Below are 22,649 nucleotides of genomic sequence, written 5' to 3' on the forward strand. Positions count from 1 at the left end.
CCGTTCTTCCAGGTCCCCCGGTCCCCCCGTCTCCCCGTCCCACCGTCCTCCGGTCTCCCCGTCTACCCGTCCCCCCTGTCCCCTCGTCCCCCGGTCTCCCCGTCTCCCCATCCCTCCTGCCCCCGGTCCCTAGTTCCCCCCGTCCCCCATTCACCCCGTCTCCCCGGTCCCCCCGTCCCCCAGTCCCCCGGTCTCCCTGTCCACCTGTCTCCCCGTCCCCCCGTCCCCCCGTCCCTCCAGTCTTCCCATCCCCCCGTCCCCCCGTCCCCGCGGTCCCCCGGTCCCCCCCTCCCCGGTCTCCCTGTCCCCCGGTACCCACGTCCTCCGTTCTCCCCGTCTCCCCGTCCCCCCTGTCCCCATGTCCCCCGGTCCCCCGGTCATCCCGTCTCCCCGACTCCCTTGTCCCCCCGGTCGCCCGTTCCCCCGGTCCCCCTGCCCCGCGGTCCTCCCGTACCCGGTCTCAGCGTCTCCCTGTCTCCCCGTCACCCAGGTCCCCCGGTCCCCCCGTCACCCCAGTCCCCCTGTCCCAGGTCTCCCCGTCCCCCCCGTCCCCCCATCACCCGGTCCCCCGGTCCCCCCGTCCCCCGGTCTCCCCGTCTCCCTGTCCCCCCGGCTCCCCAGGTCCCCCTGTCCCCCCGTAAGCCTGTCCCCCGGTCCACCCATGCCCCGGTCCCCACGTGCCCAGGTCTCCCCGTCACCCCGTCTCCCCGTCCCCCCGGCTCCCCAGGTCCCCCGGTCCCCCCGTCCCCCGGTCTCCCCATCTCCCCGTCTCCCCGTCCCCCAGTCCCCCGGTCCACCGGTCCCCCATTCCCCAGGTCTCCCCGTCCCCCGGTACCCCCGTCCCACCGGTCCCCCCGGTCTCCTCGTCCCCCGGTCCCCCGGTCACACGTCCTCTGGTCTCCCTGACTCCACATCTCCCCGTCCCTCCGTTCCCCCCATCCCACGGTCTCCCCGTCTCCGCGTCCCCCCGGTCCCCAATCCTCCAGTCCCCCGGTCTCCCCGACCACCTGTCCCCAGGTCCCCCGGTCCCCCCGTCCCCCGGGCTCCCCGTCCCCCCGTGTCCCCGTCCCCCCGGTCTCCCCGTCTCCCCGTGCCCCCGTCCCTCCGGTCTCCCGTCTCCCGGTCCCCCGGTCTCCCCGTCCCTCGGTCCGCCGGTCCCCCCATCCCCCGGATCTCCCCGTCTCCCTATCCCCTCCTCCCCCAGGTCCCCCGGTTCTCCCGTCTCCCCGTCCCCCCGTCCCCCGTCTCCCCGTTCCCCCGTGCCCCAGTCTCCCCGTCCCCCAGTCCCCCCATCCCCCCATCCTGCCGGTCTCCCCGTCTCCCCTTCCCCCATCCCCCCTGGCTCCCCTTCCCTGGTCTTCAGGTCCACAGTACACCGGGCCCCCGGTCCCCCCGTCCCTCTGTCTCCCCGTCTCCCCGTCCCCCCGTCCCCCGGTCCCCTTGTCCCCCCATCCCCCTTTCCCCCGGTCCACCCGTACCCCGGTCCCCCCGTCCCCAGCTCTCCCCTCTCCCCATCTACCCGTCCCCCCGGTCCCCCGGTCACCCGGTCCCCCCGTCCCCCATTCCACCGTTCCCCCCATCCCACGGTCTCCCCGTCTCCCCGTCTCCCCGTCCCCCACGGTCCCCCTGTCCCCCGGTCTCCCCGTCTCCCCGTCCCCCTGGTCCCCGCGTCCCCCGGTCCCCCGGTCTCCCCATCCCCCGGTCCCCCGGTCCCCCGGTCTGCCCGTCCCCGATATCCCCGTCACCCAAGTCCCCCGATCCCCCGGTTCCCCGGTCCCCCCTCCCCCGGTCTCCCTGGTCCCCCGGGCACCCATCCCAGATCTCCCCGTCGCCCCGGTCCTCCGGTCCCCCGGTCCGCCCATCCCCCGGTCTCCCCATCTTACCGTCCCCCCGTTCCCCAGTCCCCCCATCCCCCCATCATCCGGTCTCCCCGTCCCGCGTCCCCCCGTTGCCCCGTCCCCCCGTCCCTCCGTCGCACCATCCCCCCATCCCCCCCGCCCCCGCTGTCCCCCGTCCCCCGGTCCACCCGTCCCACTGTCCCCCGGTCCCCCCGTCCCCCGGTCTCCCCGTCCCCCCGTCTCCCCGTCTCCCGGTCTCCTCGTCTCCCTGTCACCACGTCCCCCCTTCCCACTGTCCCCCCGTCTTCCCGGTCTCCCCGTCCCCCCGTCCCTCCGGTCTCCCAGTCCTCCCTTCCCCAGGTCCCCCCGGTCTCCCTGTCCCCCTGTCCCCTTGGTCCCCCCGTCCCCCGGTCTCCCTGTTTCCCCGTCTCCCTGTCCCCCCAGTCCTCCCGTCCTTCAGTCTCCCCGTCTCCCGCTCTCCCCGTCAACCCCCCCCCCCCGTCACCACGGTCAGCCCGGTCTCCCCGTCCCCCGGTCCCCCCGTCCCCTGGTCTCCCCGTCTCCCCGTCCCCCCGATCCCCCGGTCCCCCCGTCACCCCAGTCCCCCTGTCCCAGGTCTCCCCGTCCCCCCCGTCCCCCCATCACCCGGTCCCCCGGTCCCCCCGTCCCCCGGTATCCCCATCTCCCCGTCCACCCGTACCCCCGGGCTCCCCGTCCCCCGTTCCCCCGTTCCCCCGTCCCCCAGTTTCCCGGTCCCCCCCGTCCCCCAGTCCCCCGGTCCCCCGGTCCCCCCGTCCCCAGGTCTCCCTGTCTCCCGGTCCCCCGGTTCTCCTGTCCCCCATACCCCCGTCCCCCCGTCCCCCCGGTCTCCCCGTCTCTCCGTCTCCCCTTCCCCCCTTCCCCATCCCCCGGGCCCCCGGTAACCCCTTCCCCCCATCCCCCCGGTCTCCTCGTCTCCCCGTCTGCCCGGTCCCCCGGTCACCCCGACCCCCAGTTCCCCGGTCCCCCCGTCCACGTGTATCCCCGTCTCCCCGTCTCCCGTCCCACTGGTCCCCTGTTCACCCCGTCCCCCGGTCTCCCCGTCTTCTCTTCCCCCCGTCCCCCTGGTCCCCCTGTCCCCCGGTCTCCCCGTCACCCGGTCTCCCCGTCTCCCTGTCCCCCATTCTCCCCGGTCTCCCCGTCTCCCCGTCCCCCCGTCCCCCGGTCCCCCGGTATACACGTCCCACGGTTTCCCCGTCTTCCCGTCTCCACTTCCCTCCGGTCCCCCCATCCCCCGGACCAGCGGTCTCCCGGTCCCCCCGTCCCCCTGTCCCCCCGGTCCCCCGTCCCCCGGTCTCCCCGTCTCCCCTTCCCCCCGTTACCCCGGTCCCCCTCTCCCCCAGTCTCCACGTCCCCCCGTCCCCCCATCCCCTAGTCCCCCGGTCCCCCCGTCCCCCGGTCTCCCCATCTTTCCGTCCCCCAGATCCCCCGGTCCCCTGGTCCCCCAGTCACACCGTCCCCCGTTCTCCCCGTCTCCCCGTCCCCCCCGTCCCCCTGTCTCCCCGTCTCCCCGTCCCCCCGTCCCCCCGGTTCCCACGTCTCCCGGTCTGCCCCTCTCACCGTGTCCCCGTCCCCCAGGGACCCCGTCCCCCGGTCTCCCCTTCTCCCCGTCCCCACGGTACCACCGGTCCCCCGGTCCCCCCGTCCACCGGTCCCCCGGTCTCCCCGTCATCATGGTCCCCCGGTCCCCTGGTCCCCCCTCCCCTGGTCTCCCCGTCTTCCTGTCCCCCCGTACCCCCGGGTTCCCCGTCTCCCAGTCCCCCCCGTACCCCCGGGCTCCCCGTCTCCCGGTCCCCCCTTCCCCCTGTCACCCCGGGTCCCCCGTCCCCCGGTCTGCCCGTCTCACCATGTCCCCGTCCCACCGGGCCCCCCTTCCCCGGTCTCCCCGTCTCCCCGTCTCCTTGTCCCTCGTGTCCCCCCGTCCCCTGGTCTCCCCGTCCCCCAGTGCCCCCGTACCCCCGGTCCCCCCGTCCCCCCGGTCCCCCCGTCCCCCAGTCCCCAGGTCCCCCCGTCCCTCGGTCTCCCCGTCTCCCCGTGTCCCTGTCCCCCCGTACCCCGGTCTCCCCGTCTCCCCGTCTCCACATCCCCCCGGTCCCCCGGTCCCCCGTTCCCCGTTCCGCCCGTCCACCGGTCTCCCCGTACCCCGTCCCCCCGTCCCCCCGGTCTCCCGGTCCCACGGTTCCCCGGTCCCCCCGTCCCCCGGTCTCCCCTTCTCCCCATCTCCCCGTCCCCCTGGTCCCCCGGTCTCCCCGTCTCCCCGTCCCTCCCTCCGCCCGGTCCCCCGTCCAGCGGTCTCCCGGTCCCCCCGTCCCTCCGTACCCCCGGTCTCCCCGTCTCCGGGTCTCCCGACCCCCTGGTCCACTTGTCACCCGGTCCTCCGGTCCCCCCATCCCCCGGTCTCCCCGTCTCCCTGTCCCCCCGCAACCCCAGGTCCCCCGTTCCCCCCGTCTCCCCGACCGACCGTCCCCCGGTCTCCCCGTCTACCCGTCCCCCCTGTCCCCCCATCCCCCGGTCTCCCCGTCTCCCCTTCCCACCGGTTCCCCAGGTGCCCCTGTCCCCCCATCCCCCAGTCTCCCCGTCTCTCCGTCCCCCCTGGTCCCCCTGTCCGCCGGTCTCCCCGTTTCCCCATCCCCCCGGTCTCTGCGTCCCCCGGTCCCCCGGTCTCCCAGTTTCACCTTTCCCCCGTTCCCCCGGTCCCCCCAAACCCCGTCTCCCCATCTCCCTGTCTCCCCTTACCCCCGGTCCCCCCATCCCCCGGTCCCCCGGTGCACCCTTCCACAAGTCTCCCCGTCCCTCCGTCCCCCCATCCCCCCGGTCCCCCCAGTCTCCCCGTCCCCCGGTCCCCCATCCCCAGTCCCCCGGTCTCCCCGTCCCCTGGTCCCCCGGTCCCACGATCCCCCGTCCTCCGGTCTCCCCGTCCCCCAGAACCCCCTGTCTCCCCGTCTCCCCGTCCCCCCGTCCCCCCGGTCTCCCCATCCCCCCGTTCCCCCGTCCCCCGGTCTCCCCGTCCCCCCGTCCCCCGGTCTCCCCGTCCCCCCGTCCCCCGGTCTCCCCGTCTCCCCGTCCCCCCATCCCCCCGACGCCTCGGTCCGCGTGTCCTGTTCCCCGGTCTCCCGGTTCCCCGGTCCCCCCGTCCCACGGTCTCCCCGTCCCCCCGGTCCTCCCGTCCCCCGGTCCCCGATCTCCCCATCGCCCGGTCCCCCGGTCCCCACATCCCTCAGTCTCCCTGTCTCCCCGTCCCCTCGGTCCCCCTTTCCCCCGGTCCCCCAGTCACCCTGTCCCCCGGTCCACCCGTCCCCCGGTCCCCCCGTCCCCAGGTCTCCCCTCTCCCCGTCTCCCCGTCCCCCCGGTCCCCCGATCCCCCGGTTCCACCGTACCCCAGTCCCCCGGTTCCCCCGTACCACAGTCCCCCGGTACCCCGTCCCCCGGTACCACTTCCCCCAGTCGCTGCGTCCCCTTGTCCCCCAGACCCCAGTCCCCCCAGTCCCCCCATCTCCCGGTTCCCCGGTCCCCCCGTCCCCGGGTCTCCCTGTGTCCCCGTACCCACGGTCCCCCCGTCTCCCGGTTTCCCCGCCTCCCGGTCCCCCGGTCCCCCCATCCCCCGGTCTCCCCGTCCCCCGTCCCCCCTTCTCCCCATCTCCCCGTCTCCCTGTCCCCACGTCCCACCTTCCCCCCGTCACCCCGGTCTCCCCATCTCCCCATCCCCCCGGTCCTCAGGTCCCCCGGTTCTCCCGTCCCACAGTCCCCCGGTCTGCCCGTCCACCGGTCTGCCCTTCACCCCGTCCCCCCGTCCCCCTGGTCTCCCTGTCCCCCCGTCCCCTCGGTCCCCCCATCTCCCCATCTCCCCGTCCCCCCGCTCCCCCAGGTCACCCGGTCCCCCCGTCTCCCGTCCCCACGTCCCCCAGTCTCCACGTCTCCCCGTCCCCCCATTTCCCCAGGTCCCCCCGGCCCCCCAGGCTCCCAGTCCCCTGGTCCTCCGTTCCCACCGTCCCCCGTTCCCCCGGTCCCCCCGTCCCCCGGTCTCCCTGTTTCCCAATCTCCCCATCCCCTCGTCCCCCCGGTCTCCCTGTCCCCCCGACCCCTCGGTCCCCCCGTCCCCCGGTCTCCCTGTCTCACCGTCTCCCTGTCCCCCCGGTCCCCCCGTCCTTCGGTCTCCCCATCTCCCCCTCTCCCCGTCCCAACATGCCCCCGTAACCCTGGTCCGCCCTGTCTCCCCGTCCGCCGGTCCCCCGGTTCCCCGGTCGCCCCGACCCTCGGTCTCCCCGTCCCCCCGGTCCCCCCGTCCCCCCGTCCCCCTGGTCTCCCCATCCCCCCGTCCCCCGGTCCCCTGGTCCCCCCGTCCCCCGTTCTCCCCGTCTCCCCATCTCCCAGTCCCCACGGTCCCCCCATCCACCGGTGTCCCCGTTTCCCCCTCCCCCCGTTCTCCTCGTCACCCCGGTCCTCCCTTCCCCCGGTCCCCCGGTGTCCCCGTCCCCCTGTCCCCAGTCGCCCGGTCTCCCCGTCTGCCCGCGTCCCCGGTACCCACGTCCCCCGGTCCCCCCTTCCGCCGGTCTCCCCGTCCCCCCGTCCCTCCGTCTCTCCGGTCTCCCCGTCCCCCCGTCCCCCCGGTCTCCCTGTTCCCCCGTCCCCTCAGTCTCGCCGTCCCCCGGTCCCCCCGTCCCACGGTCTCCCCTTCATCCCGGTCCCCCATCCCCCGGTGCCCCGGTCTCCCCGTCCCCCGGTCCCCCGGTCCTCCGGTCCCCCCATCCCCCGGTCCCCCCGTCCCCCCGTCCCCCTGGTCTCCCCATCCCCCCGTCCCCGGGTCCCCCGGTCCCCACATCCCCCGGTCTCCCCGTCTTCCTGTCCCTCCGTCCGCCCGGTCCCCCTGTCCCCCGTTCTCCCTCTCCCCCCGTCCCCACGGTCCCCCGTCCCCGCGGTCCCCCAGTCCCCCCATCCCCCGGTCTCACCGTCTCACGGTCCCCCGTCCCCCCAGTCCCCCCGTCCCCCGGTCCCCCGGTATACCCGTCCCACGGTCTCCCCGTCTTCCCGTCTCCACTTCCGTCCGGTCCCCCCGTCCCCCGGTCCCGCGGTCCCCCGGTCCCCCGGTCCCCCGTCCAGCGGTCTCCCGATGCCCCCGTCCCCCCGTACCCCCGGTCTCCCCGTCTCCCCGTCCCCCCGTCCCCCGGTCTCCCCATCCCCCGGTCTCCCCTTCCCCCCGTCCCCAGGTCTCTCCGTCATCATGGTCCCCCGGTCCCCCAGTCCCCGCGTCCCCTGGTCTCCCCGTCTCCCCGTCCCCCCGTGCCCCCGGGGTCCCCATCTCCCAGTCACCCCGTACCCCCGGGCTCCCCGTCCCCCGGTCTCCTTGTCTCCCCATCCCCCCAGTCCCCCCGTCCCCGGTCCCCCGGTCACCCCGTCCCACGGTCTCCCCGTGTCCCCGTACCCCCGTCTCCCGTTCTCTCCGTCTCCCCGTCCCCGTGTCCCCCCACCCCTCCGCCCCTCCCCCGGTCTCCCCGTCTCCCCATCCCCCCTGTCCCCCGGTCCCTAGTTCCCCCTGTCCCCCATTCACCCCGTTCCCCCGGTCCCCCCGTCCCCCCGTCCCCCTGGTCTCCCCATCCTCCGGTCCCCCATTCCCCCGGTCCCTCCGTCCCCCGTTCTCCCCGTCTCCCTGTCTCCCAGTCCCCCCGGTCCCCCCATCCACCGGTGTCCCCGTTTCCCCGTGCCCCCCGTCCCCGCGTCCCCCGATCCCCTAGTCTCCCCGTCCCCGGTCCCCCGTCCCCTGATCCCCCGTCCCCCGGTCTCCCCGTCACCACGAACCCCCTGTCTCCCCGTCTCCCCGTCTCCCTGTCCCCCCGGTCCCCGCGTCCCCCGGTCCCCCGGTCTCTCTGTCCCACGGTCCCCCGGTCCCCTGATCCCCCTTTCTCCCGTCTACCCGTCCCCCCGAACCCCCGGTCTCCCCGTCCCCCCGTCCCCACGTCCCTCCGGTCTCCCCGTCCTTCGGTGTCCCCATCTCCCCGTCTACACGTGCCCCCATCCCCCCGTCGCCCTGGTCCGCCCGATCTCCCCGTCCCCCGAGCCCCCAGTCCACCGGGCCCCCCGTCCCTCAGTCTCCCCGTCCCCCCGGTCCCCCCGTCTCCCGGTCCACCGGTCTCCCCGTCCCCCGGTCCCCCGGTCACCCGGTTCCCAGGTGCCCCCGTCCCCCGGTCTCCCCGTCCCCCAGGTCCCCCCGTCAACCGGTCCCCCGGTATCCCCGTCCCCCGGTCCCCCGGTCCCCCCATCCCCCGGTCTCCCCATCTCCCTGTCCCCCAGCTCCCACAGGTCCCCCGGTCCCCCCGTCTCCCCTTCCCACCGTCCCCCGGTCTACCCGTGTACCCGTCCCCCCTGTCCCCCCGTCCCCCGGTCCCCCGGTACCCCCAACCCCGGTCTCCCCATCTCCCTGTCCCCCGTTCCCCCAGGTCCCCCGGTCCCCCCGTCTCCCCGTCCCACCGTCCCCCGGTCTCCCCGTCTACCCGTCCCCCCTGTCCCCCCGTCCCCCGGTCTCCCCGTCTCCCCATCCCCTCTGCCCCCGGTCCCTAGTTACCCCCGTCCCCCATTCACCCCGTCTCCCCGGTCCCCCCGTCCCCCAGTCCCCCGGTCTCCCTGTCCACCTGTCTCCCCGTCCCCCCGTCCCCCCGTCCCTCCAGTCTTCCCATCCCCCCGTCCCCCCGTCCCCCCGGTCCCCCGGTCCCCCCCTTCCCGGTCTCCCTGTCCCCCGGTACCCACGTCCTCCGTTCTCCCCGTCTCCCCGTCCCCCCTGTCCCCATGTCCCCCGGTCCCCCGGTCATCCCGTCTCCCCGACTCCCTTGTCCCCCCGGTCGCCCGTTCCCCCGGTCCCCCGGACTCCCCGGTCTCCCCGTCTCCCCGTCCCCCCGTCCCCCTGTCCCACGGTCCCTACTTCCCCCCGTCCCCCCCGGTCTACCCGTCTCCCTGTTGCCCCGCTCCCCCGGTCTCCCCATCACCCGGGTCCCCCAGTCCCCCAGTCACACCGTCCCCCGGTCTCCCCGTCTCCCCATCCCCCCCATCCCCCTGTCTCCCCGTCTCCCTGTCCCCCCAGTCCCCCGGTCTCCCCATCACCCGGGTCCCCCAGTCCCCCGGTCACCCCGTCCCCTGGTCTCCCCGTCTCCCTGTCCCCCGTACACCTGGGTTCCCCATCTCACTGTCCCCCCGTCCCCCCGGGCTCCCCGTCCCCCGGTCTCCCCTTCCCCCCGTCCCCCTGTCTCCCCATCTCCCCGTCCCCCCGGTCCCCCGGTCTCTCCATCATCATGGTCCCTGTGTCTCCCGGTCCCCCTGTCCCCTGGTCTCCCCGTCTCCCCGTCCCCCCGTGCCCCCGGGTTCCCCGTTCCCAGTTCCGCCCGTCCCCCGGTCTCCCCGTCTCCCCGTCCCCCCGGTCCCCCGGTCTCCCCGTCTCCCCGTCCCCCGGTCCACCTGTCTCCCGGTCTCCCCGTCCCCCCGGTCCCCAGGTCTCCCCGTCTCCCCGTCACCCCGGTCACCCCGTCCCCTGGTCTCCCTGTCTCCTCGTCCACCCAGTTCCCCCGACCCCGGTCCCCCGGTCACCACGTCTCCCCGTCTCCCCGTCTCCCCGTCTCCCCGTCCCCCCGGTCTCCCGGTCTCCTTGTTTCCCCTTCCTCCCTGTCCCCCGTCTCCCGGTCCCCGGTCTCCCCATCCCCACGTCCCCCCCTCCCCCCGGTCTGCACGTCTCCCCGTGCCCCCATCCCCCTGGTCCAGACGTCCCCCCGTCCCCCGGTCTCCCCGTCCCCCGTCCCCCCGGTCCCCCCGGTCTCCCCGTACACCGGTCCCTCAGTCCCCCGGTCTACACATCCCCCCTCCCCCCGTACACCCTGTCTCACCGTCTCCCTATCTCCCCGTCCCCCCGGTTCCTCCGTCCCCCGGTCCCCCAGTCTCCCCGTCCCCAGGTCCCTGGTGCCATGGTCCCCCTTGTCCTCCCGTCCCCCTGTCCTTCGGACCCCGTCTCCTGGTCCCCCTTCCCCACCTCCCCCCGTCCCCCCGTCCCCCGGTCTCCTGATTCCTCGGTCCCCTGGTCTCCCAGTCCACCCAACCCCCGTCCCCCCATCCCCCGGTCTCCCGGTCCTCCCCGTCCCCCCGTCACCCGGTCTCCCGGTCCCCTAATTCCCCTGTCCTCCTGTTCCCCCGTCCCCTGTTCTCCCGGTCCCTCCTTCCCCTCTTTGGACGATCTACCGGTCCCCAGGTCCCTTGTTCCCCCGTCCCTCTGTCCCTCCGTTCCTCGGTCTCCCGTTCCCCCTGTCTCCTGGTCCACCCTTCCCCCCGTCCCCTGGTCCCCCTGACCCCCGTCCTTCCGACACCCGTTCTCCCCGTCAACCAGTCTCCCGGTGCCCGGTCTCTCCTTCCCCCCATCCGCCCCTCACCCGGTCTCCCGGTCCCTCCGTCCCCCCGTGCACCGGTCTCCCTTTCCTCATGTCCCCGCGTCCCCCGGTCTCCCGGTCCACCCGTCCCGCCATCCCCCCGCCCGGCCATCACCCCGTCCCGCCATCCCCCGGTCTTCCTGTGCCCCGGTCCTCCGGTCCCCCAGTCCCCCGTCCCCAGGTCCCCCCATCCCCCCGTCCCCCGGTCTCCCATTCCCCCTGTCTACCGGTCCCCCGGTCCCCACATCCCCCGGTCTGCCCGTCTCCCAGTCTCCCCATCCCCCACGGTCTCCCTGTCTCCCTGTCTCCCTGTCCCCCCGGTGCCCCCGTCCTTCGGTCTCCCCATCTCCCCCTCTCCCCGTCACCCCGAACCCCCTGTCTCCCCGTCTCCCCGTCTCCCGGTGCCCCGGTACCCCGTCCCCCGGTCTCCCCGTCCACCCGTCCTCCCTGTCTCCCCGTCTCCCTGTCTCCCCTTTCCCCCGGTCCCCCCGTCCCCCAGTCCCCCGGTCCCCCCAGTCTCCCCGTCCCCCAGTCCCCCATCCCCAGTCCCCCGGTCTCCCTGTCCCCCGGTCCCCCGGTCCCCCGATCCCCCGTCCCTCGGTCTCCCCGTCCCCATGTCCCCCCGCCTCACCGTCCCCCCGGTCTCCCCTTCTCCCCATCCCGCCGGTCCCGGCGTCCCCCTGTCCCCCGGTCTCCCTGTCCCCGACCCCCGTCTCCCCGGTCTCCCCGTCCTCCCGTCCCCCGATACCCTGGTTCCCCGGTCACCCCGTCCCATGGTCTCCTTGTTCCCCCGGTCCCCCCGTACCCCGGTCTACACGTCTCCCCATCCCCCCGTGACCCCGGGTTCCCGTCTCCCTGTCCCCCCGTACCCCCGGGCTCCCCGTCCCCCGGTCTCCCTGTCTCCCCGTCCCCCCAGTCCCCCCGTCCCCGGTCCCCCGGTCACCCTATCCCCTGGTCTCCCCGTCCCCCCGTCACCCCGGTCCCCCTGTGCCCAAGACTCCCCGTCCCCCCGTCCCCCCGTCCCCCCGTCCCCCGGTCCCCCGTTCCCCCCGTCCCCCCGTCCCCCCGTCCCCCCGGTCTCCCGGTCCCACGGTTCCCCTGTCCCCCCATCCCCCGGTCTCCCCGTCTCACCGTACACTGTCCCCCCGGTCCCCGGGTACCCCGGTCTCCCCGTCTCCCCATCCCCCCGGTCCCCCGGTCTCCCCGTCTCCCCGTCTCCCCATCCCCCGGTCTACCCCTCTCCCCGTCCCTCCGACCGCCAGGTCCCCCTGTCCCCCGTTCTCCCTCTCCCCCCGTCCCCCCGGTCCCCCATCCCACCGGTCCCCCCCCCGGTCACCCCGTCCCCCGGTCTCCCCGTCCCCCCGTCCCCCGGTCCCCTCGTCCCCTGGTCTGCCCGTCTCACCGTACTCTGTCCCCCCGGTCCCCGGGTACCCCGGTCTCCCCGTCTCCCCGTCCCCCCGGTCTCCCTGTCTCCCCGTCTCCTCGTCCCCCGGTCCCCGCATCCCCCGGTCTCCCCGTCTCACCGTCTCCCCATCCTCCCATCTCCCTGTCTCCCCGTCCCCCCAGTCCCCCCGTCCCCGGTCCCTTGGTCACCCCGTCCCCCGGTCTCCCCGTCTCCCCTTCCCCCCGTTACCCCAGTCCCCCTGTCCCCCAGTCTCCCCGTCCCCCCGTCCCCCCGGTCCCCCCGTCTCCCTGTTTGCCCGTCTCACCGTATCTCCGTCCCCCAGGGCCCCCGTCCCCCGGTCTCCCCATCTTTCCGTCCCCCCGATCCCCCGGTCCCCCGGTCCCCCATCACAGCGTCCCTCGGTCTCCCCATCTTTCCGTCCCCCCGATCCCCTGGTCCCCCGGTCGGCCCGGCGTCCCCCGTCCCCCCGTCCCACCGTCCTCCCGTCCCCCTGTCCCACGGTGTCCCCGTCCCCTCGTCCACCCATCCCACGGTCTCCCCGTCCCTCGGTCTCACTGTCTGACGTCCCCCCGGTTCACCCGTCCCCCAATCTCCCAGTGTGCCACTCCCCGTCCCCCCGGTACACCGTCCCCCGTCCCCCCGGTCCCCCGTCCCCCATCCCACGGTCTCCCCGTCCCTCGGTCTCACTGTCTGACGTCCCCCCGGTCCCCCCGTCCCTCCTGTCTCCCCATCTCCCCGTCCACCCGTACCCCCGGGCTCCCCGTCCCCCGTTCCCCCGTTCCCCAGTTCCCCCCATCCCCCAGTTTCCCGGTCACCCCGTCCCCCAGTCCCCCGGTCCCCCGGTCCCCCCGTCCCCAGGTCTCCCTGTCTCCCGGTCCCCCCGGTCCTCCTGTCCCCCATGCCCCCGTCCCCCAGTCCCCCCGGTCTCCCCGTCTCTCAGTCTCCCCTTCCCCCCTTCCCCCGTCTCCCGGGCTCCCGGTCCCCCCATCCCCCGGGCCCCCTGTAACCCCTTCCCCCATCCCCCCGGTCTCCTCGTCCCCCCTGTCCCCCCGTCCCCCGGTCCCCCGGTCCCCCCAACCCCGGTCTCCCCATCTCCCTGTCCCCCCGTTCTTCCAGGTCCCCCGGTCCCCCCGTCTCCCCGTCCCACCGTCCTCCGGTCTCCCCGTCTACCCGTCCCCCCTGTCCCCTCGTCCCCCGGTCTCCCCGTCTCCCCATCCCCCCTGCCCCCGGTCCCTAGTTCCCCCCGTCCCCCATTCACCCCGTCTCCCCGGTCCCCCCGTCCCCCAGTCCCCCGGTCTCCCTGTCCACCTGTCTCCCCGTCCCCCCGTCCCCCCGTCCCTCCAGTCTTCCCATCCCCCCGTCCCCCCGTCCCCGCGGTCCCCCGGTCCCCCCCTCCCCGGTCTCCCTGTCCCCCGGTACCCACGTCCTCCGTTCTCCCCGTCTCCCCGTCCCCCCTGTCCCCATGTCCCCCGGTCCCCCGGTCATCCCGTCTCCCCGACTCCCTTGTCCCCCCGGTCGCCCGTTCCCCCGGTCCCCCTGCCCCGCGGTCCTCCCGTACCCGGTCTCAGCGTCTCCCTGTCTCCCCGTCACCCAGGTCCCCCGGTCCCCCCGTCACCCCAGTCCCCCTGTCCCAGGTCTCCCCGTCCCCCCCGTCCCCCCATCACCCGGTCCCCCGGTCCCCCCGTCCCCCGGTCTCCCCGTCTCCCTGTCCCCCCGGCTCCCCAGGTCCCCCTGTCCCCCCGTAAGCCTGTCCCCCGGTCCACACATGCCCCGGTCCCCACGTGCCCAGGTCTCCCCGTCACCCCGTCTCCCCGTCCCCCCGGCTCCCCAGGTCCCCCGGTCCCCCCGTCCCCCGGTCTCCCCATCTCCCCGTCTCCCCGTCCCCCAGTCCCCCGGTCCACCGGTCCCCCATTCCCCAGGTCTCCCCGTCCCCCGGTACCCCCGTCCCACCGGTCCCCCCGGTCTCCTCGTCCCCCGGTCCCCCGGTCACACGTCCTCTGGTCTCCCTGACTCCACATCTCCCCGTCCCTCCGTTCCCCCCATCCCACGGTCTCCCCGTCTCCGCGTCCCCCCGGTCCCCAATCCTCCAGTCCCCCGGTCTCCCCGACCACCTGTCCCCAGGTCCCCCGGTCCCCCCGTCCCCCGGGCTCCCCGTCCCCCCGTGTCCCCGTCCCCCCGGTCTCCCCGTCTCCCCGTGCCCCCGTCCCTCCGGTCTCCCGTCTCCCGGTCCCCCGGTCTCCCCGTCCCTCGGTCCGCCGGTCCCCCCATCCCCCGGATCTCCCCGTCTCCCTATCCCCTCCTCCCCCAGGTCCCCCGGTTCTCCCGTCTCCCCGTCCCCCCGTCCCCCGTCTCCCCGTTCCCCCGTCCCCCAGTCTCCCCGTCCCCCAGTCCCCCCATCCCCCCATCCTGCCGGTCTCCCCGTCTCCCCTTCCCCCATCCCCCCTGGCTCCCCTTCCCTGGTCTTCAGGTCCACAGTACACCGGGCCCCCGGTCCCCCCGTCCCTCTGTCTCCCCGTCTCCCCGTCCCCCGGATCTCCCCGTCTCCCTATCCCCTCCTCCCCCAGGTCCCCCGGTTCTCCCGTCTCCCCGTCCCCCCGTCCCCCGTCTCCCCGTTCCCCCGTCCCCCAGTCTCCCCGTCCCCCAGTCCCCCCATCCCCCCATCCTGCCGGTCTCCCCGTCTCCCCTTCCCCCATCCCCCCTGGCTCCCCTTCCCTGGTCTTCAGGTCCACGGTACACCGGGCCCCCGGTCCCCCCGTCCCTCTGTCTCCCCGTCTCCCCGTCCCCCCGTCCCCCGGTCCCCTTGTCCCCCCATCCCCCTTTCCCCCGGTCCACCCGTACCCCGGTCCCCCCGTCCCCAGCTCTCCCCTCTCCCCGTCTACCCATCCCCCCGGTCCCCCGGTCACCCGGTCCCCCCGTCCCCCATTCCACCGTTCCCCCCATCCCACGGTCTCCCCGTCTCCCCGTCTCCCCGTCCCCCACGGTCCCCCTGTCCCCCGGTCTCCCCGTCTCCCCGTCTCCCCGTCCCCCTGGTCCCCGCGTCCCCCGGTCCCCCGGTCTCCCCATCCCCCGGTCCCCCGGTCCCCCGGTCTGCCCGTCCCCGATATCCCCGTCACCCAAGTCCCCCGATCCCCCGGTTCCCCGGTCCCCCCTCCCCCGGTCTCCCTGGTCCCCCGAGCACCCATCCCAGATCTCCCCGTCGCCCCGGTCCTCCGGTCCCCCGGTCCGCCCATCCCCCGGTCTCCCCATCTTACCGTCCCCCCGTTCCCCAGTCCCCCCATCCCCCCATCATCCGGTCTCCCCGTCCCGCGTCCCCCCGTTGCCCCGTCCCCCCGTCCCTCCGTCGCACCATCCCCCCATCCCCCCCGCCCCCGCTGTCCCCCGTCCCCCGGTCCACCCGTCCCACTGTCCCCCGGTCCCCCCGTCCCCCGGTCTCCCCGTCCCCCCGTCTCCCCGTCCCCCGGTCCCCCGGTCCCCCCATCCCCCGGTCTCCCCATCTCCCTGTCCCCCAGCTCCCACAGGTCCCCCGGTCCCCCCGTCTCCCCTTCCCACCGTCCCCCGGTCTACCCGTGTACCCGTCCCCCCTGTCCCCCCGTCCCCCGGTCCCCCGGTCCCCCCAACCCCGGTCTCCCCATCTCCCTGTCCCCCGTTCCCCCAGGTCCCCCGGTCCCCCCGTCTCCCCGTCCCACTGTCCCCCGGTCTCCCCGTCTACCCGTCCCCCCTGTCCCCCCATCCCCTGGTCTCCCCGTCTCCCCATCCCCCCTGCCCCCGGTCCCTAGTTCCCCCCGTCCCCCATTCACCCCGTCTCCCCGGTCCCCCCGTCCCCCAGTCCCCCGGTCTCCCTGTCCACCTGTCTCCCCGTCCCCCCGTCCCCCCGTCCCTCCAGTCTTCCCATCCCCCCGTCCCCCCGTCCCCCCGGTCCCCCGGTCCCCCCCTTCCCGGTCTCCCTGTCCCCCGGTACCCACGTCCTCCGTTCTCCCCGTCTCCCCGTCCCCCCTGTCCCCATGTCCCCCGGTCCCCCGGTCATCCCGTCTCCCCGACTCCCTTGTCCCCCCGGTCGCCCGTTCCCCCGGTCCCCCGGACTCCCCGATCTCCCCGTCTCCCCGTCCCCCCGTCCCCCTGTCCCACGGTCCCTACTTCCCCCCGTCCCCCCCGGTCTACCCGTCTCCCTGTTGCCCCGCTCCCCCGGTCTCCCCATCACCCGGGTCCCCCAGTCCCCCAGTCACACCGTCCCCCGGTCTCCCCGTCTCCCCATCCCCCCCATCCCCCTGTCTCCCCGTCTCCCTGTCCCCCCGGTCCCCCGGTCTCCCCATCACCCGGGTCCCCCAGTCCCCCGGTCACCCCGTCCCCTGGTCTCCCCGTCTCCCTGTCCCCCGTACCCCTGGGTTCCCCATCTCACTGTCCCCCCGTACCCCCGGGCTCCCCGTCCCCCGGTCTCCCCTTCCCCCCGTCCCCCTGTCTCCCCATCTCCCCGTCCCCCCGGTCCCCCGGTCTCTCCATCATCATGGTCCCTGTGTCTCCCGGTCCCCCTGTCCCCTGGTCTCCTCGTCTCCCCGTCCCCCCGTGCCCCCGGGTTCCCCGTTCCCAGTTCCGCCCGTCCCCCGGTCTCCCCGTCTCCCCGTCCCCCCGGTCCCCCGGTCTCCCTGTCTCCCCGTCTCCCTGTCCCCCCGGTCCCCCCGTTCCCCGGTCTCCCTGTCTCCCCCTCTCCCCGTCCCCACATCCCCCCGTCCCCTGGTCCGCCGGTCCCCCCATCACCCGGTCTCCCCATCTCCCCGTCCCCCCGCTCCCCCAGGTCACCCGGTCCCCCCGTCTCCCGTCCCCACGTCCCCCGGTCTCCACGTCTCCCGGTCCCCTAATTTCCCCAGGTCCCCCCGGCCCCCCAGGCTCCCAGTCCCCTGGTCCTCCGTTCCCACCGTCCCCCGTTCCCCCGGTCCCCCCGTCCCCTGGTCTCCCCGTCTCCCAATCTCCCCATCCCCTCGTCCCCCCGGTCTCCCTGTCCCCCCGACCCCTCGGTCCCCCCGTCCCCCGGTCTCCCTGTCTCACCGTCTCCCTGTACCCCCGGTCCCCCCGTCCTTCGATCTCCCCGTCACCCCTCTCCCCGTCCCCCCATGCCCCCGTAACCCCGGTCCGCCCTGTCTCCCCGTCCCCCGGTCCCCCGGTTCCCCGGTCGCCCCGACCCACGGTCTCCCCGTCCCCCCGGTCCCCCCGTCCCCCCGTCCCCCTGGTCTCCCCATCCCCCCGTCCCCGGGTCCCCCGGTCCCCACATCCCCCGGTCTCCCCGTCTTCCCGTCCCTCCGTCCGCCCGGTCCCCCTGTCCCCCGTTCTCCCTCTCCCCCCGTCCCCACGGTCCCCCGTCCCCGCGGTCCCCCAGTCCCCCCATCCCCCGGTCTCACCGTCTCACGGTCCCCCGTCCCCCCAGTCCCCCCGTCCCCCGGTCCCCCGGTATACCCGTCCCGCTGTCTCCCCGTCTTCCCGTCTCCACTTCCGTCCGGTCCCCCCGTCCCCCGGTCCCGCGGTCCCCCGGTCCCCCGGTCCCCCGTCCAGCGGTCTCCCGATGCCCCCGTCCCCCCGTACCCCCGGTCTCCCCGTCTCCCCGTCCCCCCGTCCCCCGGTCTCCCCATCCCCCGGTCTCCCCTTCCCCCCGTCCCCAGGTCTCTCCGTCATCATGGTCCCCCGGTCCCCCAGTCCCCGCGTCCCCTGGTCTCCCCGTCTCCCCGTCCCCCCGTGCCCCCGGGGTCCCCATCTCCCAGTCACCCCGTACCCCCGGGCTCCCCGTCCCCCGGTCTCCTTGTCTCCCCGTCCCCCCAGTCCCCCCGTCCCCGGTCCCCCGGTCACCCCGTCCCACGGTCTCCCCGTGTCCCCGTACCCCCGTCTCCCGTTCTCTCCGTCTCCCCGTCCCCGTGTCCCCCCACCCCTCCGCCCCTCCCCCGGTCTCCCCGTCTCCCCATCCCCCCTGTCCCCCGGTCCCTAGTTCCCCCTGTCCCCCATTCACCCCGTTCCCCCGTTCCCCCCGTCCCCCCGTCCCCCTGGTCTCCCCATCCTCCGGTCCCCCATTCCCCCGGTCCCTCCGTCCCCCGTTCTCCCCGTCTCCCTGTCTCCCAGTCCCCCCGGTCCCCCCATCCACCGGTGTCCCCGTTTCCCCGTCCCCCCCGTCCCCGCGTCCCCCGATCCCCTAGTCTCCCCGTCCCCGGTCCCCCGTCCCCTGATCCCCCGTCCCCCGGTCTCCCCGTCACCACGAACCCCCTGTCTCCCCGTCTCCCCGTCTCCCTGTCCCCCCGGTCCCCGCGTCCCCCGGTCCCCCGGTCTCTCTGTCCCACGGTCCCCCGGTCCCCTGATCCCCCTTTCTCCCGTCTACCCGTCCCCCCGAACCCCCGGTCTCCCCGTCCCCCCGTCCCCACGTCCCTCCGGTCTCCCCGTCCTTCGGTGTCCCCATCTCCCCGTCTACACGTGCCCCCATCCCCCCGTCGCCCTGGTCCGCCCGATCTCCCCGTCCCCCGAGCCCCCAGTCCACCGGGCCCCCCGTCCCTCAGTCTCCCCGTCCCCCCGGTCCCCCCGTCTCCCGGTCCACCGGTCTCCCCGTCCCCCGGTCCCCCGGTCACCCGGTTCCCAGGTGCCCCCGTCCCCCGGTCTCCCCGTCCCCCAGGTCCCCCCGTCAACCGGTCCCCCGGTATCCCCGTCCCCCGGTCCCCCGGTCCCCCCATCCCCCGGTCTCCCCATCTCCCTGTCCCCCAGCTCCCACAGGTCCCCCGGTCCCCCCGTCTCCCCTTCCCACCGTCCCCCGGTCTACCCGTGTACCCGTCCCCCCTGTCCCCCCGTCCCCCGGTCCCCCGGTCCCCCCAACCCCGGTCTCCCCATCTCCCTGTCCCCCGTTCCCCCAGGTCCCCCGGTCCCCCCGTCTCCCCGTCCCACCGTCCCCCGGTCTCCCCGTCTACCCGTCCCCCCTGTCCCCCCGTCCCCCGGTCTCCCCGTCTCCCCATCCCCCCTGCCCCCGGTCCCTAGTTACCCCCGTCCCCCATTCACCCCGTCTCCCCGGTCCCCCCGTCCCCCAGTCCCCCGGTCTCCCTGTCCACCTGTCTCCCCGTCCCCCCGTCCCCCCGTCCCTCCAGTCTTCCCATCCCCCCGTCCCCCCGTCCCCCCGGTCCCCCGGTCCCCCCCTTCCCGGTCTCCCTGTCCCCCGGTACCCACGTCCTCCGTTCTCCCCGTCTCCCCGTCCCCCCTGTCCCCATGTCCCCCGGTCCCCCGGTCATCCCGTCTCCCCGACTCCCTTGTCCCCCCGGTCGCCCGTTCCCCCGGTCCCCCGGACTCCCCGGTCTCCCCGTCTCCCCGTCCCCCCGTCCCCCTGTCCCACGGTCCCTACTTCCCCCCGTCCCCCCCGGTCTACCCGTCTCCCTGTTGCCCCGCTCCCCCGGTCTCCCCATCACTCGGGTCCCCCAGTCCCCCAGTCACACCGTCCCCCGGTCTCCCCGTCTCCCCATCCCCCCCATCCCCCTGTCTCCCCGTCTCCCTGTCCCCCCGGTCCCCCGGTCTCCCCATCACCCGGGTCCCCCAGTCCCCCGGTCACCCCGTCCCCTGGTCTCCCCGTCTCCCTGTCCCCCGTACCCCTGGGTTCCCCATCTCACTGTCCCCCCGTACCCCCGGGCTCCCCGTCCCCCGGTCTCCCCTTCCCCCCGTCCCCCTGTCTCCCCATCTCCCCGTCCCCCCGGTCCCCCGGTCTCTCCATCATCATGGTCCCTGTGTCTCCCGGTCCCCCTGTCCCCTGGTCTCCCCGTCTCCCCGTCCCCCCGTGCCCCCGGGTTCCCCGTTCCCAGTTCCGCCCGTCCCCCGGTCTCCCCGTCTCCCCGTCCCCCCGGTCCCCCGGTCTCCCCGTCTCCCCGTCCCCCGGTCCACCTGTCTCCCGGTCTCCCCGTCCCCCCGGTCCCCAGGTCTCCCCGTCTCCCCGTCACCCCGGTCACCCCGTCCCCCGGTCTCCCTGTCTCCTCGTCCACCCAGTTCCCCCGACCCCGGTCCCCCGGTCACCACGTCTCCCCGTCTCCCCGTCTCCCCGTCTCCCCGTCCCCCCGGTCTCCCGGTCTCCTTGTTTCCCCTTCCTCCCTGTCCCCCGTCTCCCGGTCCCCGGTCTCCCCATCCCCACGTCCCCCCCTCCCCCCGGTCTGCACGTCTCCCCGTGCCCCCATCCCCCTGGTCCAGACGTCCCCCCGTCCCCCGGTCTCCCCGTCCCCCGTCCCCCCGGTCCCCCCGGTCTCCCCGTACACCGGTCCCTCAGTCCCCCGGTCTACACATCCCCCCTCCCCCCGTACACCCTGTCTCACCGTCTCCCTATCTCCCCGTCCCCCCGGTTCCTCCGTCCCCCGGTCCCCCAGTCTCCCCGTCCCCAGGTCCCTGGTGCCATGGTCCCCCTTGTCCTCCCGTCCCCCTGTCCTTCGGACCCCGTCTCCTGGTCCCCCTTCCCCACCTCCCCCCGTCCCCCCGTCCCCCGGTCTCCTGATTCCTCGGTCCCCTGGTCTCCCAGTCCACCCAACCCCCGTCCCCCCATCCCCCGGTCTCCCGGTCCTCCCCGTCCCCCCGTCACCCGGTCTCCCGGTCCCCTAATTCCCCTGTCCTCCTGTTCCCCCGTCCCCTGTTCTCCCGGTCCCTCCTTCCCCTCTTTGGACGATCTACCGGTCCCCAGGTCCCTTGTTCCCCCGTCCCTCTGTCCCTCCGTTCCTCGGTCTCCCGTTCCCCCTGTCTCCTGGTCCACCCTTCCCCCCGTCCCCTGGTCCCCCTGACCCCCGTCCTTCCGACACCCGTTCTCCCCGTCAACCAGTCTCCCGGTGCCCGGTCTCTCCTTCCCCCCATCCGCCCCTCACCCGGTCTCCCGGTCCCTCCGTCCCCCCGTGCACCGGTCTCCCTTTCCTCATGTCCCCGCGTCCCCCGGTCTCCCGGTCCACCCGTCCCGCCATCCCCCCGCCCGGCCATCACCCCGTCCCGCCATCCCCCGGTCTTCCTGTGCCCCGGTCCTCCGGTCCCCCAGTCCCCCGTCCCCAGGTCCCCCCATCCCCCCGTCCCCCGGTCTCCCATTCCCCCTGTCTACCGGTCCCCCGGTCCCCACATCCCCCGGTCTGCCCGTCTCCCAGTCTCCCCATCCCCCACGGTCTCCCTGTCTCCCTGTCTCCCTGTCCCCCCGGTCCCCCCGTCCTTCGGTCTCCCCATCTCCCCCTCTCCCCGTCACCCCGAACCCCCTGTCTCCCCGTCTCCCCGTCTCCCGGTGCCCCGGTACCCCGTCCCCCGGTCTCCCCGTCCACCCGTCCTCCCTGTCTCCCCGTCTCCCTGTCTCCCCTTTCCCCCGGTCCCCCCGTCCCCCAGTCCCCCGGTCCCCCCAGTCTCCCCGTCCCCCAGTCCCCCATCCCCAGTCCCCCGGTCTCCCTGTCCCCCGGTCCCCCGGTCCCCCGATCCCCCGTCCCTCGGTCTCCCCGTCCCCATGTCCCCCCGCCTCACCGTCCCCCCGGTCTCCCCTTCTCCCCATCCCGCCGGTCCCGGCGTCCCCCGGTCCCCCGGTCTCCCTGTCCCCGACCCCCGTCTCCCCGGTCTCCCCGTCCTCCCGTCCCCCGATACCCTGGTTCCCCGGTCACCCCGTCCCATGGTCTCCTTGTTCCCCCGGTCCCCCCGTACCCCGGTCTACACGTCTCCCCATCCCCCCGTGACCCCGGGTTCCCGTCTCCCTGTCCCCCCGTACCCCCGGGCTCCCCGTCCCCCGGTCTCCCTGTCTCCCCGTCTCCCCAGTCCCCCCGTCCCCGGTCCCCCGGTCACCCTATCCCCTGGTCTCCCCGTCCCCCCGTCACCCCGGTCCCCCTGTGCCCAAGACTCCCCGTCCCCCCGTCCCCCCGTCCCCCCGTCCCCCGGTCCCCCGTTCCCCCCGTCCCCCCGTCCCCCCGTCCCCCCGGTCTCCCGGTCCCACGGTTCCCCTGTCCCCCCATCCCCCGGTCTCCCCGTCTCACCGTACACTGTCCCCCCGGTCCCCGGGTACCCCGGTCTCCCCGTCTCCCCATCCCCCCGGTCCCCCGGTCTCCCAGTCTCCTCGTCCCCCGGTCCCCGCATCCCCCGGTCTCCCCGTCTCCCCGTCTCCCCATCCCCCGGTCTACCCCTCTCCCCGTCCCTCCGACCGCCAGGTCCCCCTGTCCCCCGTTCTCCCTCTCCCCCCGTCCCCCCGGTCCCCCATCCCCCCGGTCCCCCCCCCGGTCACCCCGTCCCCCGGTCTCCCCGTCCCCCCGTCCCCCGGTCCCCTCGTCCCCTGGTCTGCCCGTCTCACCGTACTCTGTCCCCCCGGTCCCCGGGTACCCCGGTCTCCCCGTCTCCCCGTCCCCCCGGTCTCCCTGTCTCCCCGTCTCCTCGTCCCCCGGTCCCCGCATCCCCCGGTCTCCCCGTCTCACCGTCTCCCCATCCTCCCATCTCCCTGTCTCCCCGTCCCCCCAGTCCCCCCGTCCCCGGTCCCTTGGTCACCCCGTCCCCCGGTCTCCCCGTCTCCCCTTCCCCCCGTTACCCCAGTCCCCCTGTCCCCCAGTCTCCCCGTCCCCCTGTCCCCCCGGTCCCCCCGTCTCCCGGTTTGCCCGTCTCACCGTATCTCCGTCCCCCAGGGCCCCCGTCCCCCGGTCTCCCCATCTTTCCGTCCCCCCGATCCCCCGGTCCCCCGGTCCCCCAGTCACAGCGTCCCTCGGTCTCCCCATCTTTCCGTCACCCCGATCCCCTGGTCCCCCGGTCGGCCCGGCGTCCCCCGTCCCCCCGTCCCACCGTCCTCCCGTCCCCCTGTCCCACGGTGTCCCCGTCCCCTCGTCCACCCATCCCACGGTCTCCCCGTCCCTCGGTCTCACTGTCTGACGTCCCCCCGGTTCACCCGTCCCCCAATCTCCCAGTGTGCCACTCCCCGTCCCCCCGGTACACCGTCCCCCGTCCCCCCGGTCCCCCGTCCCCCATCCCACGGTCTCCCCGTCCCTCGGTCTC

Source organism: Rhinolophus sinicus, chromosome 10 (genome assembly GCF_057876585.1).
Source record: "Rhinolophus sinicus isolate RSI-liver-muscle chromosome 10, RSI-T2T, whole genome shotgun sequence".
NCBI lineage: Eukaryota > Metazoa > Chordata > Mammalia > Chiroptera > Rhinolophidae > Rhinolophus > Rhinolophus sinicus.